The sequence below is a fragment of the Bos grunniens genome, chromosome 5 (genome assembly GCF_055505025.1).
Source record: "Bos grunniens cultivar Pamir isolate PY7600 chromosome 5, Bosgru_T2T1.0, whole genome shotgun sequence".
Lineage (NCBI taxonomy): Eukaryota > Metazoa > Chordata > Mammalia > Artiodactyla > Bovidae > Bos > Bos grunniens.
The window spans coordinates 12,501,632-12,519,395 of NC_141169.1; positions in this window are offsets into that span (position 1 = coordinate 12,501,632).

Genomic DNA, 17,764 nt, shown 5'->3' on the forward strand with positions numbered 1-17,764 from the left:
GAATAGCAAGAACTTGTCTATCAGAAAAAAATGCAGATTATCAACAATAAGGCAGTTCAAAGTCTTTCAGAAGCCTAAACTAGGGAAAAGATAAGTAGAAAAGATAATTTTGGAAATTAAGGGAGCAGTATGAGACTTGGGTGACTTTAGCTCAAAAACATGGATTGAGGAAGTTCTACAAATGTTCTACTTAAACAAAAGTTTAAGTATATAAACTTTAGAAAAATAAAAGTAAGAAGCTAATCCAAAGGAAACATTTTATATATTTAAATAACAAAGTTTGTTTTATATGCAGACTCAAGTGGCATCTTCTTAACCTAAATTGTCAATGCAAATTTGTTTAATACCCATAAGGTTTTCCCCCTGAAATGATCAAATGTTCTCTCTCAGAATATGTCACATCAGCATAAGAATTACTTTGACATGGGGGCAATTAAGAAACAGTAGACACAAAAGGAAATCTCAGTACTCTGTCTTTCTGCCTAAAAGTAGGAGGGAAATTTATCTGAGTAAAGATGTTCCCCCTCCCTTTTTCCAAAAAGGAACAGGACAATGACCCTCAAACACTGAAGACAACTCAACCTTATTAGTGGAGATAGCACCAACTCTAGTCTGCATAATAAACCGTACTAAACAACACTTATCTTAGTTGCCTTACTAAACAACACTTATCTTCCATTAGCTTTCCTCATGTATTTACCTTCTCACAGTTTACTGCCCTTAGAAGCCCAACCCCCTTTTTCTTGATCTTGTCTCCTGTCCACAATTCATTGCCCTTTGTTAAAATGATATATAGCTCTCAAGCCTATCACATCTTTGGATTTTCACTTCATCTTGTTTTTGGAGGCCCCATATGCATAATAAACCTTTTTCTGCCAATCTATCAGTTGCCATTTTAATTTGCAGACTCTAGCTACTGAACATAAGAAGGTAGAACAAAAAAACTTTTTTACATAACCTTCTGCCTCCCATCTCTAGTTTTTAAACAAAAGAAATGGGCACTTTTTAATAAGCTGCCATCAAGTAGGGAACTTCTTAAATGATAGGCAATATTGTTTGGAGAGCATTCTAAAGAGGAGTATGCCATTCAATGCATCATTCATTTATTTAAAATTTATTTATTGGGTATCCACTATAAATCTAATGGTTTGACTAAGATAGACATAGTGATTGTCTTCACAGATCCAGTATTTTATCAGGGAGAGAAGAATTAAGCAAAGCATTACACAATTAATAATTTAATAACTCGTATTAATTCTATAGAAAAGAAGTACAGGGTATTGCAAAAGTGCAGCTACTAAAAGACCTGCCCCAGCATGGAAGGAGAGGGTGACCCATAGAGACATCCTTGAAAGAATTATATTTCAGCTGAGTGTTGAGGAATGAGTAGGAATTAACTAATATTTGACCAGACAGCATCTACTACTCATTTAATGAGCTTTTGTTGGGGCAGAGTCCACTACAGTTAAAAGAAGTCAAAAATACCAGATACTCATTTTTGCAGCATCCTAGAACCCCATGGACAGAGGAGCCTGGTGGGCTACAGCCCACGGGGTCGCAAAGAGTCGGACACGACTGAGCGACTTCACTTCACTTCACTTTTATAGTTAAAGTGCAGCCACATTTGTATTACTGTGCCTTTAATATATATGTTAAATATATATATATATATGTAAAACTGAATTGGGACCAAGTGACACAAAATGAATGGGAAATGGATGTTTTCTGTAGGTATCAGCTGATGCAGAAATAATGAGTTGCTTGGGCAACAGACTTGGCGGTAAGCAGCAACACTGGGGAGAAGGCGATGGCACCCCACTCCAGTACTCTTGCCTGGAAAATCCCGTGGACGGAGGAGCCTGGTAGGCTGCAGTCCATGGGGTCGCTAGAGTTGGGCACGACTGAGCGACTTTACTTTCACTTTTCACTTTCAAGCATTGGAGAAGGAAATGGCAGCCCACTCCAGTGTTCTTGACTGGAGAATCCCAGGGACGGGGGAGCCTGGTGGGCTGCCGTCTATGGGGTCGCACAGAGTCGGACACGACTGAAGCGAGTTAGCAGCAGCAGCAGCCGCGGCCGCACTGGGGCTTGGTGTGGTGGAGGACCATGATGTCTGCACCGCACTGGTCTGGAGCGATCGAAGATGTGGTTCTGGCAGCACGGCCGCAAGCTTTGTTCTCTAGAGCCCGCCCAGTGTTTCTGTGAGCCCCCAAACATCTTTTAATATATATAAATATTTCCTCTTAAATTAGTCAGAGTTGGGTTTTGTTGGTGATAACCAAGCAAAGGAGTGGGAGAGAGTGAAAAAGAGCTCCTTGGTGAAGGTGAGAGTGAATGTGAACCGTCCGAGTAGCTGGGAGGGACGATGTGACAGGAAAGCTGCTGCCGGGGCAGCGACCACTGAGCCAGGGCACCGAGGCCGTGAGAGGGAGTCTTTACCTTGTTCTAAGAGCAATAAGAGTCAGTAAAGAGCTTTAAGCAGGCAGGAGACATGATAAAATTTGCATTTTTAAAGGTCACTCAGCGATTGGAGCCTTTATGCCGGAAATTACTGTAGCTAGATAAAGAGTACGGCTGTGGAAATGCAGACGAGAAGCTGGAATTTTGAAATTCTATGAAATAAAATAAATCGGTTTTGGCAAGAGGTCGGATGTGTAAGAGTGGGACATCATACTTGCAACAACAGCCTGTTACTTGTTCGACAGAAGCGGATAACAGATGGAGTAATTCCAATATATGTACATTCTCTGGCTGGTCTGATTTGCATATATTCTGCTAAACCAAATATAGTGAGTAGAAGCACATAGTTAATACACACACATGATATTTCTTCCCCCATTTTCTTAACCTAAAATGATTAAATTCTATTCCTCTGCATTTCATGTACTTCAGCAGTTTATAACATTATGTCATCTCTGCAATAACAATTTAATCTTTTTCCTTGCGTTTTGAAAGGAAATGAAAGCATAAATTTGTTCTAGAAATGTGGAAAAGAAATTCAGAAGCTAGACAAATAGAAGGGTTGAGAATTTGTTTGGTTGATACTTGATGTGTTGCTAAACAGTAAAATCCAATTATTAGTAATAAAAATAAAACAGAAATTACTTCTCCATACCATCTAGTAATAATAAGCAAAACATTCTGATAGTTGAAAGTCCTTTCGTTGTCTCCTAATGATAATGCTGCAGAACTCAGCCTCTCTTTCAATAGGTATTTGTGACCAGTAATGTTGTGTTGGCGGAAACTTTTTTTTTTTTTACTTTAATTCTGTGCCTTCCTCTGTTTTCATAGAACTCCAAGCAAAGATCTAACACACACTTGCATAGGTCATGACGGGGATGGATGAATGTGGTTTACTTCCAGTTCGGAAATCATAGATCCTATCAAATAAGCTGCAACTTTTCCAACACTCATAGGTTCCACAGCCTTAATCATGGGTGTCCTCTGGGCCCACGCGTTTAACTGGCATCCATCCTTGTTTAAAACTGATACTCTGCCTGTGCATCATGACTTCTTACCTACTGTCTCCAAGCCTGACCAATGGCCTGCTTGTTCCTTGCTTGATATCATGCTTGCCTTTGCCCACACCACCCTAATCCGTGGTACAATTCTCTGGTGCCAGTTTGTAAAGTTTCTATGCAATTATTGTTAGCAGCCTTAGTGGTTTAAATTTTTAATTATTATTCTTAATTGAGTTATATGTATCCAGGCTGCAAAGGTTTTTAAATGGATCAAAAAGATATATTGTAAAAAGTAACATTCCATTCAGAGAGCAGAAAGGATGAACTGGTGGGGCAGAGAGGCTTTATATGATGGTGAAACTATTCTGTAGGATCCTGAATGGTGTATGCATGCCATATATTTGTCAAACCCCATAGAACGTACAGTGCAAAGGGTGAACCCTCATGTAAACTACGGACTTTAGTAATAATGTATAAATGTTGTCTCATCAGCAGTGACGATTGTACCACGTTAATGTCAGTTATTACTAATAAGGGAACTGTTGATGGGGAAGGGGGGCATTCCATGTGGGAACTCTGTGTACTTTCTGCTTAATTTTTCTGTGAAGCTAAAACTGCTCGAAAATATAAAGTCTAATAACTTTCTCTCCCATTCGTGCACCACCACCTAATTCCTTTCCCTATAGGAAATACATGTACTGAATGTTTTATATACTATCCATACATTAAAATATGTAATGACAATTAGCTACCAATTATAGGTGCTGCTTTTAAACTAAAAACATGATTTGCTATAAGGAAACCAAAATGCCCCTTGCTTCAGTTCCATCTAATTTCACCTCCAAGTTCCTCTCTGACCCAGAGGATTTTGTTTATGTTTTGCTTCCAGCTGATTAATTTTTTTCCAGGCTAGAGAAAAGTCCATTATTCATTATTCACAATTATGCTTTTGGTAGTACACATTATAGTTAATTGGGCTTCTGTGGTGGCTCAGCTGGTAAAGAATCCGCCTGCAATGCGGGAGATGTGGGTTCAATCCCTGGGTTGGGGAGGTCCCTTGGAGAAAGGAACAGCTACCCACTCCAGTATTCTGACCTGGAGAATTCCATGGACTGTATTCCATGGGGTCGCAAAGAGTCAGACATGACTGAGCAACTTTCACTTTGTCACTTACAGTTAATTACATATCAATTTGCATCATTATTTTGTTTAATGTCATACTCTTGCCTGGAAAATCCCATGGACGGAGGAGCCTGGTAGGCTGCAGTCCATGGGGTCGCTGAGGGTTGGACATGACTGAGCAACTTTACTTTCACTTTTCACTTTCATGCATTGGAGAAGGAAATGGCAACCCACTCCAGTGTTCTTGCCTGGAGAATCCCAGGGACAGAGGAGCCTGGCAAGCTACAGTCCATGGGGTCGCAAAAGTCGGAAACGACCTAGAGACTAAAGAGAGAGAGAGAATACCATAACCACAGTTCTAGTCACACAGTGTCTTAAAGTCATTCATCCTTTAATACTCCAAATACATAAATATTCATAAGAATTTTTGCTGAGTTGAACTGAGAAGGAACAGATACTCAATTCGACAAAGGATAAGTAAGCAAAAGCAGCCCCTGTACCTCTTTGTCTTACTTTCCCCTATGGCAAGAGTAAAATTATTTCAAGAGTATCAAGCTGTGACCAATTTTGATTTGATTTTGTGTTCAATTTGCCTATCCGTTTTTGTAGAAAAATGTCAGAAACATACTAGATCTTCAGCATCCATCCCTTAATGGCTCCTGCATTGGCCAATTTCTTAACCTAGACATTCTGCCTAATGAGAATCATTCTGCCACCAGCAAGGAATTAGGATTTGCCGGGAGTAATCCCTTTAGACAATTAGAAACATCTTCTTTATTATTTTTTTCTCATATTATATGCTGCCATATGGCAACAAGAATCTACCCAGCAGAGCATATGGAAAACTTGCCATGCATGGGAAAACATTAAAGGGAAAATATGGAAACAAGAGATGCTGCCATTGCTCATACCACTGCATAAGAAAGTTGCCTGCCACTCGTGCCAAAGCATAAGTAGCTGAACATATCTCTTATGTGTGATTTCTATTTTATGTTTAAGTCTGGCTTACCAAGCAGTACCCTGCCAGTGTTAGTCCCTGTTTGGATGCCACTTGGATAGAAACGTTTTTCTATACATGCAGTGATCTAGCACAGGAATCCAGAATGTTCTCTGTGTCCCACCTTGAACAGCCTCTTCTACTATTAATTTTCCTTTACATTACCATTGACTCTGTTTCTCAGAATGAATGCATCCCAGCCAGTCTCAATTACTTTTTCTCCCTCACCTCCCATATCTAGCTAGATACAAATCCCATGAATTTTATTTAAGAAATACCTTTGAATCTGGTTTCTATTTTTCATCCTTGCTGCCTTTACATTTAAGCACTTTTTTCCTTTTTGAAATATTGCAATAACTACCACTGTCTTCTCTCTCCTAGACCTAGTTTCTCTTCCCACCAATCTATCTTTCAACTGCTGCTGGAGCTAACAAATTCTAGAACATAATTCAGGTGAAGCCACTCCTGTAGTTCAAAACATCTGTTAGTTTGACAGGGTAAAGAATGAGATTGGGCTTAGCTTAACATCTCAGGGGCTTCCCAATCTATGCCAGTGAATCTCATCTCGATGAATGCTCCAGCCACACGCCTTTTTTCACATCTTTTCTTCAAACACATCAGACCCTTTTATATCTCCCTGTCTCTTGCAAAGCAATCCTACTGCCCTGGATGGTCATTCCTCACCATCTTTATCTTGCCAATTACAACTCATATGTGAAGTATCTCCTCCAAGTAGGGTTACTTGCTTCTTTGATGCTTCCAGAACTCTTATTGTACATTGTTATCTGTTTCTAAGTTTTAATGTCCCTCTTTGCCAACACGTTTTATAATATCTGACACTTAAAAAACACTTAAAAAAAAATTGCTGAGCAATTATTGAATGAATAAATGAATGAATGGTGCATCTATTTTAGGATGATCTGATTTTCAACACATACTCTATAAAGTAGACTTGGGAAATTGTAAAAAAAAAAAAAAAGGATTTGATATTTTTGAGAAAAAACAATAGAGATATGGGGGAAACGTTTACATATGCAATGTCTATGTGTGTCTGTGTTTGTTCAGTCACTCAGTCCTGTTTCACATAATAATTTGTCACAAATAAACAATTTCTTAAGGGGATTACCCAAATGCAATTTAATATCAAATCGTTCTCCGGATATTCTAGGTCTTTTGTCTAGGTACTCCTGACTCGAAATGAATCCTCTTTCCTGATCCTTTAGGATTATCACATATCTTCTTGCTGTCCTCTTATTTAATGTGACAATAGTCCTTACAAGTTGGCTACTACAGATTGCTAGAATCCTTCTGAATTTCAGCTTCAACTTCAAATATTTGTTGAACGCTTGCCATATATCCTACACTGTGCTTACAACTTTTACATGTATGTTTATCTTTAAGGGGTTGATTTTTTTCACTACTAGTCCTTACTAGTAATGTCTTTGACATTCCAGGTCTTATTATCGCTATTATTTCTGCCGCTTCTGTGTTTCTCTTTCCACACCACGGTGTTCCCTGAGACCACCTAGTGTTGGATATGGTTTCCCTAAAACTCCCCTCTTGCTGTTTTGCTCTGCAAGCAGTCTCAAGGCTGAATGCTTTTGCTTTGGGCCATCTGCCCCTAAATGTTAGTCTAAATCCTCTCAATCGTCTAGCAACTTAGGCTTTGCCACATCCCTACATGGTTCATGGTGTTATTGATCATTTCATCATTTCTGGTCTTGCCAGCAACTCTGGCTAGCTTAACTTGCATTCACTGATCTTTTAGCTCACTCTCTGCTTATCTGTCCCACAGCCTGCTCTGACAGCATCCCTATCTCAAACATCAAAGGTTCACTGAAATTATAAAAGCCTCAAAGCCCTTTTTAAATCTTTTAACTTCCTCCCTCATTTATACTAACCTTCCTCAGTATAGAAATTGCTTATGTATCTACCAAGTTTCTAATTTTCTTAGACCATTTTCAGATAATCAATATTGATTATCAGCCCTTAATAACTGATGAAAGTAACTGTCCTAAAGGAAGAAATTATGAACACCTTCTCCATGTATTAGTCATCCTTTATAGTTCTGTGTGAGCCTCAAGGAGAAATATATTAAGTCATACATAGAGGAAAGAAAGAAAGAAAAAAAAAAAGAAGTACCTCAACCTTGAAGCTGCTAAAACAACCATCACAATAAATGTCATTGTTTTCTTCATCTACTGAATACAAGTCTCTGGCAAGGATGAACGAAGATGCTCATGGTTTATATTTAGACATTTTCCTGCTGTTCAAGATACATTCGTTATTCTGAACAAAATACCAAACAAGTAAGTTTACCAAAACTTAATACTTTCTTAACAAATACATGCAGCCTACCATTTGTGAGTACAAGTATTAATATTTTCCAAAATCTTGCTTATAACGTGCCTATTTGGAACCTTCTTTCCCCAAAGAACTAATGTGTGTCTCCACCTGAAATTTCACCACAATGTGTCTAAAACAAACACTAATAGCATCAATTCAACTCCATGAAGCCTTCATTCTTTTTTTTTTTTCTTATGGCAGTATATATTTCAGGTTAAGATTCAGGTGACCAAAATATATCCCCCTGCTACTAAAATACTGGTGACAGTTAATGCCAGGGAAGACAAGGTAGCATGCAGATAGTCCTGAGCTCTACAACATGTGACCTCAGAATATGCAGGACAGGACAGAACCTTATAGATCTCTCATCCCCCCAGAACTTATAATTCAAACAACCAATTCTTGGAGTCAAAAGGGTTTCCTGATACCACGGTGATTCTACTGAAGGTGGATCACACATCAATACATTTGAGGACAGAGAAAAGAGGCTTTTCTATTTGTCATTTTAAGTCAGTATTTTTGTTAATATTCATAAAATTAAATTGAAGTTCCAAAGTCAGGCATTGCAATTTTGGAAATAGTAGATAGATAGAGATAGTAGTAGATAGAGTGAATGAACCATAGATCAAAGAACCATATTATCATTTATGCTTCTATGTTCTACTTGATTTTCAAAGTCCAGCTCAACTACTAGCTCCCATCTAATTGTAAGTGGAAAGAATATTATCTACCTTCCCTGATATATAGTCAGTTCAGTTCAGTCACTAAGTCGTGTCCGACTCTTTGTGACCCCATGAACCGCAGCACGCCAGGCCTCCTTGTTCATCACTAACTCCCGGAGTCCACCCAAACACATGTCCATTGAGTCGGTGATGCCATCCAACCATCTCATCCTCTGTCGTCCCCTTCTCCTCCTGCCCTCAATCTTTCCCAGAATCAGGGTCTTTTCAAATGAGTCAGCTCTTTGCATCAGGTAGCCAAAGTATTGGAGTTTCAGCTTCAACATCAGTCCTTCCAATGAACACCCAGGACTTATCTCCTTTAGGATGGATTGGTTGGATCTCCTCATAGTCCAAGGGACTCTCAAGAGTCTTCTTCAACACAGCAGTTCAAAAGCATCAGTTCTTCAGTGCTCCACTTTCTTTATAGTCCAACTCTTACATCCATACATGACTACTGGAAAAACCATAGCCTTGACTAGACGGACCTTTGTTGGCAAAGTAATGTCTCTGCTTTTTAATATGCTGTCTAGGCTAGTCATAACTTTCCTTCCAAGGGGTAAGCGTCTTTTAATTTCATGGCTGCAATCACCATCTGCAGTGATTTTGGAGTCCCAAAAACTAAAGTCAGCCACTGTTTCCAAAAAAATAAACTCAGCCTCTGGCATATAGTAGGTACATAGTATTTGATGAATTAATTAATTGATTAATTGATTAATTAACCATCCCAAATCTCTTCCTCTAAATTTCCGTTGTATTTTATCTATACCCTCCTTATCTTTCACTTTCTATATGATAATATAGACATCACCAACCTGATGGACATCACTGACCTGATGGACATGAGTTTGAACAAGTTTGGGGAGTTGATAATGGACTGGGAAGGCTGGCGTGCTTCAGTCTATGATGTCGCAAAGAGTTGGACATGACTGAGCAACTAAACTGAACTGAACTGATGTGATAATATATTATTTATTTTTGTGAATGCCCTGTGTCCATCACATATGATTTCTTTAGAATGGGGTTTATCATGATTAATTTTCACATGCACTGATCAATTAACAACTAGTTGTGAAAAGAATGAATATCTGTAAAATATAAGCAGATCAAGTTTTGTTTTGGTTTTAAATACTGGAATACTAGTACATGGTGAAAACACGGTAATAATTTTCCATCCATGTAGCACTCTTTTAAGATTACAGAAAGGTCACTGTTATAAAAGGAATTTTTAAAAATAAAGTTCCATTTCCTAAGGACAAATAAGTTTTAAAGTAGCAATTTAGCTCTCCAGAGATGTTTTGGTAAATAGATTATCAAGACTTTTCTAAGAAATGTAGAGTTTATATGTTTGCTTTTATTCTGCATAGAAATGACACCTTCAGCATTGATAATAAATCTCTAATGGTTTTTGAAAGAATTGGAAAAAGAATACAATAAAAGTTTTCTTTTCTTTTCTCAGCACGTATATGAGACTGGACTTATTACTTGTTTGCTGTTTCTAGCATTAAATATAAAATCGGACAGATGCAGAAGGAAATAACTCAGCATTAGACCCCAACTCACAGAGAAGCCAGATTGTAGCTATTGGAACCAGAACACAACACATGAATTCAGTAACCAAACTGCAATATGAAATCATAATTCTATTTGTTCTTTGATAATACAACAACACCAAGGATGTTTCGTCCAGATAAGAAATTAACAGCAAAGAAATGCTATGAATGTTGGGTTATTGTTAAGAATTATAGATAGAATTATAGATATTATATATATAAGAATTATATATAGACATAGTATATCATAATAATCACCATCAATTCCTCACTTAAACACACACACACCAAATTAATGAACAGAAAACATGTGACATAAAAGTAAAGTTCATGACAAGAAAATATAGTATTACAATAAAATACTGTGTGGTGCACATATATTTTGGTATAGAAAAATTATTTAACTTATTCTCAATCTAGACCATTCAGAAGTTGATTTTCCAATTTAGGAATTATCAAAAAAAACTCCCTCCTTATTTTCTTTGACACTTCTAGTATAATAGAAACCAAAAAAAGGGAAGGAGTGGCAGTAGGAAAAGGAAATAATTCCACTTAGCTTCTTTGCAGCAAATTTGTTAAATATTGTTAGGAGGGGAAATTGAAACTTGTAATTAAATCAGTGCTTTTGATTACCAGTGGGTATCATTTTTTCTGACTCTAAACTCAATTATCATCGATAATTGAGATCTATCTTTATGGCATTAAGAAAACATGCTCTTAATTGGATAGTCAATTGAAGGAGTGGAGAAAACTGAGGAACTTGAAAGTCAGGCAATCCATCTCCAGTCTTCCCACTCCCTCTCTGGCCCGGCCACACCACCTTCACTCTTAGGAGGCTGCACCAAGCTTTCTCCTGTACACAGAGTGAGAAATAGAGCATGATAAATATCATCTGTGCACTTCAGTATTATGGGTTACCATAGTAGCAAAGCACTTCAGGTGTACTGATGTAATGTGTTTGGAATTGGAATATTAACCTAAAGAACATAATGCTGTTTCTCTCACATTAAAAAAAAAAAGCTTGCTAATAGATGTTTCGTAAAGGAAATCAGTCCTGAATATTCATTGGAAGGACTGATGCTGAAGCTGAAACTCCAATACTTTGGCCCCCTAATGTGAAGAACTGACTCTCTGGAAAAGACCTTGATGTTGGGAAAGACTGTAGGCAGGAGGAGGAGGGGGCGACAGAGGATAAGATAATCTGATGGCATCACCGACTGGATGGACATGAGTTTGAGCAAGCTCCAGAAGTTAGTGATGGACAGGGAAGCCTGTGGTGCTGCAGTCCATGGGGTCACAAAGAGTCAGACACAACTGTGCGACTGAACTGAATAGATATATAGCTGCCAGGCTTAGCTAAAGTGAAAGTGTTTAGATTGCCTGCCATGAAGAAAATTGACAGAAAAACCCATGCACTTATAACACCTCTCCTAAGAAATCTGTGAGCGTTTAGTTAAAGAAAATGTAAAACTGTCGAGAAAGCAACTTTATGATCATAATCCCTGTCTTGCTGAGATTTTCTGCAATGCTTTCATCAAGGACATTCTATGAACCATCCCACTCTGGTAATTATCTGTTGCTGAGTAAGTCCTTTGCATTTTATTCAAGGGTGTCCCCTTAAAACCCAACGAAGATGGCTAAAACAGATTATCTTCTCATCAATATGCTTTGAAAGTAATGCATAACAAATACCACCCCCCCACCCAGGGAGATTATACCTAAATCTTGAAATTACTGTGGCATCTCCAAGGTCAAATACCATCTGTAGAGTAGGTCAGTTTTTCCAAGAAAGCATATAGATTTTAGTTTCTCTAGAATTTGGTTAAAAGCAGTCTCTCTAGATGGTGACATTGCTCTAAAAGATATTTATAATATGACTCAATTCAAGAATTTCAGGGTTTTCTTTATTGTAAAATAAACTTACTTTTTAAAGAGTATTTTATTTTATTCTAGTACTTTAAAATTACAAAGGATCATATGGTTTATAACACAAACAGGATAATTGACTAGAAAGGCATTTTGTTTCCAACCATGATATATAATACAGTTCACTGAAATTGATTATAATTACCTCTGTAGTTTAGTCATTGGTGAGGTGATTAATAGCTAAATTCATAACCTTTATGATTCAGATCTGTTCAAAACATTTATTAAATGCCTTTATATGCCTGATCTAATACAGTACATAGCTAACTGAATGGAACATTATGTACTGTACATTATTCTAGGACTTCTACCTGATAAGGTGAAGTTCTGTTAGGAAGATATTATTTCCTTTCTTCTGTTTTTCCTTCTTTTTTCCTTTTCGCTTTCTCTTCAGTCCCATCCTCTCTTTCTTCCTGGCTTTCATTTGCATGTCCAAGGTAAGAAATTTGGTTTAAAATCTATTTGCCAACCTTTGGTAAAGGTTAAGGATGCAAACAGTGAATGAGATCCGCCCTTAAATTTTGAAGTATCCATGGTTGAGTTCCTGTAACCTGTGAATATGGTCCCTGACATAGCAAATAAAAGACCCCACAACTCTGTAACTGCAGTTAGCATAATAAACCTTGAGATGAAGAAACTATTCTGGATTATTTCGGTGGACCCAATCTAATCGCATGACTTTTCAAAGGCAGAGAACCTTTTGACCACAGTTAGAAATGCAATGACATCAAAGAAATGGCAGTGAGGCGTCACCTCTGTGTTGTTAGTTCTGAGATGAAGGGGCTGCTTGGGAACTAAGGGTAGCTTCCAGCTGACAGCCAGCAAAGACAAGATACCTCAATCCTACAACTACATGGAAATGAATTCTGTATGGGCAAGGAAATGGGTCATCCCCTAGAGCCTTCAGAAATATGCTGACCCCTTGAATTTAGCTCTGTGAGAATGGTATTGGACCGCTAAGAAAATACATGAGTTGTTTTTAGCCACTAAGTTTCTGCCACTTTGTTATGACAGCAATAGAAAACTAACCAAAGGTGTTATAATCTACTGGATAACAGGAAATATAAGCACATTAAAAAGTGATGTGGCAAGTATTTCAGGAGTAATATGAACCAAGCACTGTGGGTGTTTTATTTCCTGGGACTGCCATAGGAAAGTACCACAGACTGGGTAAGCTAAACAACAGAAACTGATTTTCTCATCGTTCTGGAGGCTCCAAGTCCAAGATCAAGGGGTCAGCAGATGTGGTGTTCTCTAAGGCCTCTCTCTGTTGGCTTACAGATGGCTGCCTTCTCCCTCTTTCCTCACATGGCTTTTTCTCTGTGTCCTAAGCTGCTCTTCTAGGGAGCCCAGTCATATTATTAGGATCCACCCATGTAACCTCATTTTACTTTAATTCCCTCTTGAATATTGGATCTCCAAATACATCCTAAGGGTTAAGACTTCGATATAGGAATTTGGGAGGGACACAATTCAACCCACAATAGTGGGATTCCTGAATGAGAAAAAGCTTGTAGAAAATTCCATAAAGAAGATTAGGTACTTGAGCAGGTTGCTATTTTTTCAGGCAAAGAAGAGGTAGAAGAGCACTAAGCTTAGGTGGACTGCCATACACAAAGGCCCAGAGTTTTTAAATTACTGCTCTTTCTTTAATACAAATAAGTTAATCAAAGAGTTCTGAGAGAATATAAATTTCAAAGTTTCAAATTCCCTCTACAGATTCTACCATCTGATTTCAGGGAAAAACAGGATATAACCCCTGTTAACCTATTCTTATATTTTCTTCCATGTGATTTAAATTAAATACAGCATGTGTTTATTTACCAAAAAAAAAAAGCAATTTGCTGGGCTACTTGATTTTTATAATTTGAAAATATTTATAAGCTATATATTTATGTAATTTTAGTGACTATAAAATATTCCATTTTAGGGATATACCATGGCTTTCCAGTCCCCTGTTTATAAGTATGTTTTGCTTCTCCAAATAAAGTTGCAATAACCTTCTTATACACCCAGCTTTGTCTGTAAACTGGCTTTGAAATAGACTGAACTCCATAGACAGCATATTAAAAAACAGAGACATTTTGTCAACAAAGATCCATCTAGTCAAGGCTATGGTTTTTCCAGTGGTCATGTATGGATGTGAGAGTTGGACTATAAAGAAAGCTGAGCGCTGAGGAACTGATGCTTTTGAACTGTGGTGTTGGAGAATATTCTTGAGAGTCCCTTGGACTGCAAGGAGATCCAACCAGTCCATCCTAAAGGAGATCAGTCCTGGGTGTTCATTGGAAGGACTGATGCTGAAGCTGAAACTCCAATACTTTGGCCACCTGATGCGAAGAGTTGACTCATTTGAAAAGACCCTGATGCTGGGAAAGATTGAGGGCAGGAGGAGAAGTGGACGACAGAGGATGAGATGGTTGTGTCACACGAGTGTATGCTCCTCGGTCTGTCTCATCCCAACAAAGATTTGGAGTGATGGACATTAAAGCCCTCGGCGTGTCACAGCTCTCGGGTCTTGGACAGACTGTGTTATAGCTCTCAGGTCTCGAGTGGACCGTGTTATAGCTCTTAGACAAATTAGTGTTACAGCTCAGTGTCACAGCTCTATTTTATTTAGATAATAGCAGGAAAATACATCTTTGAGGCTTGAGGGCATGTCGATCCAAAGACGCAAAGAGAAGAGCACCCCAGAGTGCCGGGGTGGGGGGTGGGGAGTGCCCTTTGGCTCCTCTTTTTATATGTTTCTTTCTTCCCCCTGGGCCTGCCCTATGCAAACTGGGCTTAGTCAGGAGTGCTGTTCTACCTGAAGTCCTCACTCTGGTCCTCCGACCTTCCTTTGACCTTCCTCTGTTCTATTTTCACAGGCTTTTCCCTTTCTTGTCTTTTAGCCACCGCCATTTTGGACTCCTTTTCCCTATTCTAGCTACCTAACTGTTGGATGACATCACTGACTCAATGGACATGGCTTTGGGCGGACTCTGGGAGTTGGTGATGGACAGGGAGGTCTGGTGTGCTGTGGTTCATGGGGTCACAAAGAGTCGGACACGACTGAGTGACTGAACTGAACTGAATGGATGCAAGGTTTCCCTGGTAACTCAGCGGTAAAGAATCTGCCTCCCAAGCAGGAGACACAGGTTCAACCCCTGGGTCAGGAAGATCCCCTGAAGAAACAAATGGCAACCCACTCTAGTATTCTTGCCTGGAAAATCCTATGGACAGAAGAGCCTAGAGAGCTATAGTCCATGGGGTCACAAAAGGGTCAGACACAATTTAGCAGCTAAATGGTAAACAAGCAATGGCTACAAACAGAAAGATTGTTTTGTTACTTTTTTTTTTTTTTTATGTTTTACTACTGCCTTTGACAGTGATTCTCAAAGTATGGCCTCTGCCCTATCAATATTAATATTAATATCACCTATGTCAATAAAAATAACCAATAAACTGTCAATACTAAGAATAGATAAGAGTTTTGTTTGAGCCAAACTGAGGATTATAGCATGGAGCCAGTTTCCCAGATTACTCTAAGAAACTACTACAGAGAAACTTGGCTTTCAGCACAGTTTTACCTCTTGTTAGAACAAGAACATTAAACAAGTCAGGAGTACATTTCTTCAAGGTTAAAAGAAAAGAAAAGGAAAATAGACCAGCACTTACACAGCAAGTCCGTGTGGCCTTGGCACCTAGGAAGGGAGCCCTATCGTCTAAGGAGTACTAGCATTGGCTTCCCAGGGAGAGAGCCATTTCATCTTTATTTTTAACATAGACTTTCTTTACTTCTGGTGAATGTGCCCTTTTCTTTAGTAATTAAAGCAGATGTCCAATGTATGTTCGATAGGCCACAAACAGACTGTTCTAGTTAGTATAAAACTTAACTTGTGTGTAAGCCAGGATGACTTCCTCATATCTCAATACTGTATGGGAAAATTTATCACCTAGAAATTTAGAATTGCAAGTTCTCAGGTCCCAGAGACCCTCTAAGATCTACTAAATTAAAAACTCTGGACATTGGACTGCAAACCCTCCATGTGCTTGTGATACAGAGTAACATCTCATAATCCATGCTGTAGTACCTCTCCCGTTCCTACTCCTTGAGGACTCCTCAGGCACATCTCTTAGGTTTCTCATATCATTCCATTTTGCTGAGTGTTTTCAGGTGTTAAAATATCTCAGAATTTAAACAGAGAGGTTGATTCCAAATCAGTTCAAATCCTGAACCATGACAGTGTGTGGGGAAGGAGACTGTCTATTCTTGCACTGTTCTCACTTATAATCCCATCTCACTCTGCTACTTTAGGATCTCTCTTCTCTGAAACTCTAAGACCTGGAGGATAGTTGGGAAAAGGAAAAACCATGTCTTAAATTATTAGTATTATTGTAATCCAGCTATTGGGCTTCCCAGGTCACTTAGTGGTAAAGAATCCATCTGTCAATGCAGGAGATGAGGTTTCAATCTCTCGGTTAGGAAGATTCCCCTGGAGGAGGAAATGACAACCCACTCCAGTATCATTGCCTGAAAAAAACCCATGAACAGAGAAGCCTGGCAGGCTACAGTCCATGGGGTCACAAAGAGCTGGACACGGCTTAGCAACTGAACGAGAACCATAAACCCAGATATTAGGATCCTTTATGAGGCAGGCATTTAAATATAAATTTTCTGGAAGACCTCCACAGGCATCTCTAATTTGCAGAGTTCCAGGGAAGGGATGGTGCACTCTCTGACGGGCCTCTGTTGCCTCCCACTCCACCAAACCCCCTCCTCTGCTTCTCCAGCCCCTGCCCTTGGCAGGTTACTGCTCAGCCTCTTTTTGCTAGAATCCTCTAGACCCCAAAATCTACCCTCTTGATTGATATTAGGTTGAGATGGCGCAAACCTTGTGGCATTCCACAGTGGTCAATTAATACACAATAAACTCATTCATCTGTATCATGCTGATTGCTGGGCATACAGACAGTTCCTCTTCGGTCCCTTCTCTTTTCCAGCTGTTAAGAATTTGAGAGGTCCTCATAAAGGGTAATCCTTTCCCTATCTGAGATAAAGTCAAACTACATACTAGACACAGGAATCAAAAACACAGAGATGGAGATCAGCTATGGGTTATTATTTTAAAAACAAAACAAAACACCCGTTTACAGGAAATGGCTTAGAACTGTGCAAGCAGTGCTTGCTAATATCAACACATGGCCTCAAGTGATATGGAATTCCTACCCAGTCATAGGCATGGCTGGAAAACTGTAGTACTGCCCCTCACCCCCATGAGAAGGCTCCTTAATTCTTGACAGAAAAGCGGGTGATGCTGAGGCATGCTTCTGCTGGACAGGCTGCTTCCCGGAGAATGGAGAAAGGGAAAAAGACCGAGCCAGAGTCGTCAGCCCCTTTCCCAGACCCAGCAAATAAACTGGCCTGTTTCCAAATATGAAATGAGTGAGTAACAAAGAGAGAAGCAAGACTTCTCTAAGCAAGACTTAAGCTCGAAGAAGGCAATGGCACCCCACTCCAGTACTCTTGCCTGGCAAATCCCATGGACGGAGGAGCCTGGTAGGCTGCAGTCCATGGGGTCGCTAAGAGTCAGACACGACTGAGTGACTTCACTTTCACTTTTCACTTTCATGCATTGGAGGAAGAAATGACAACCCACT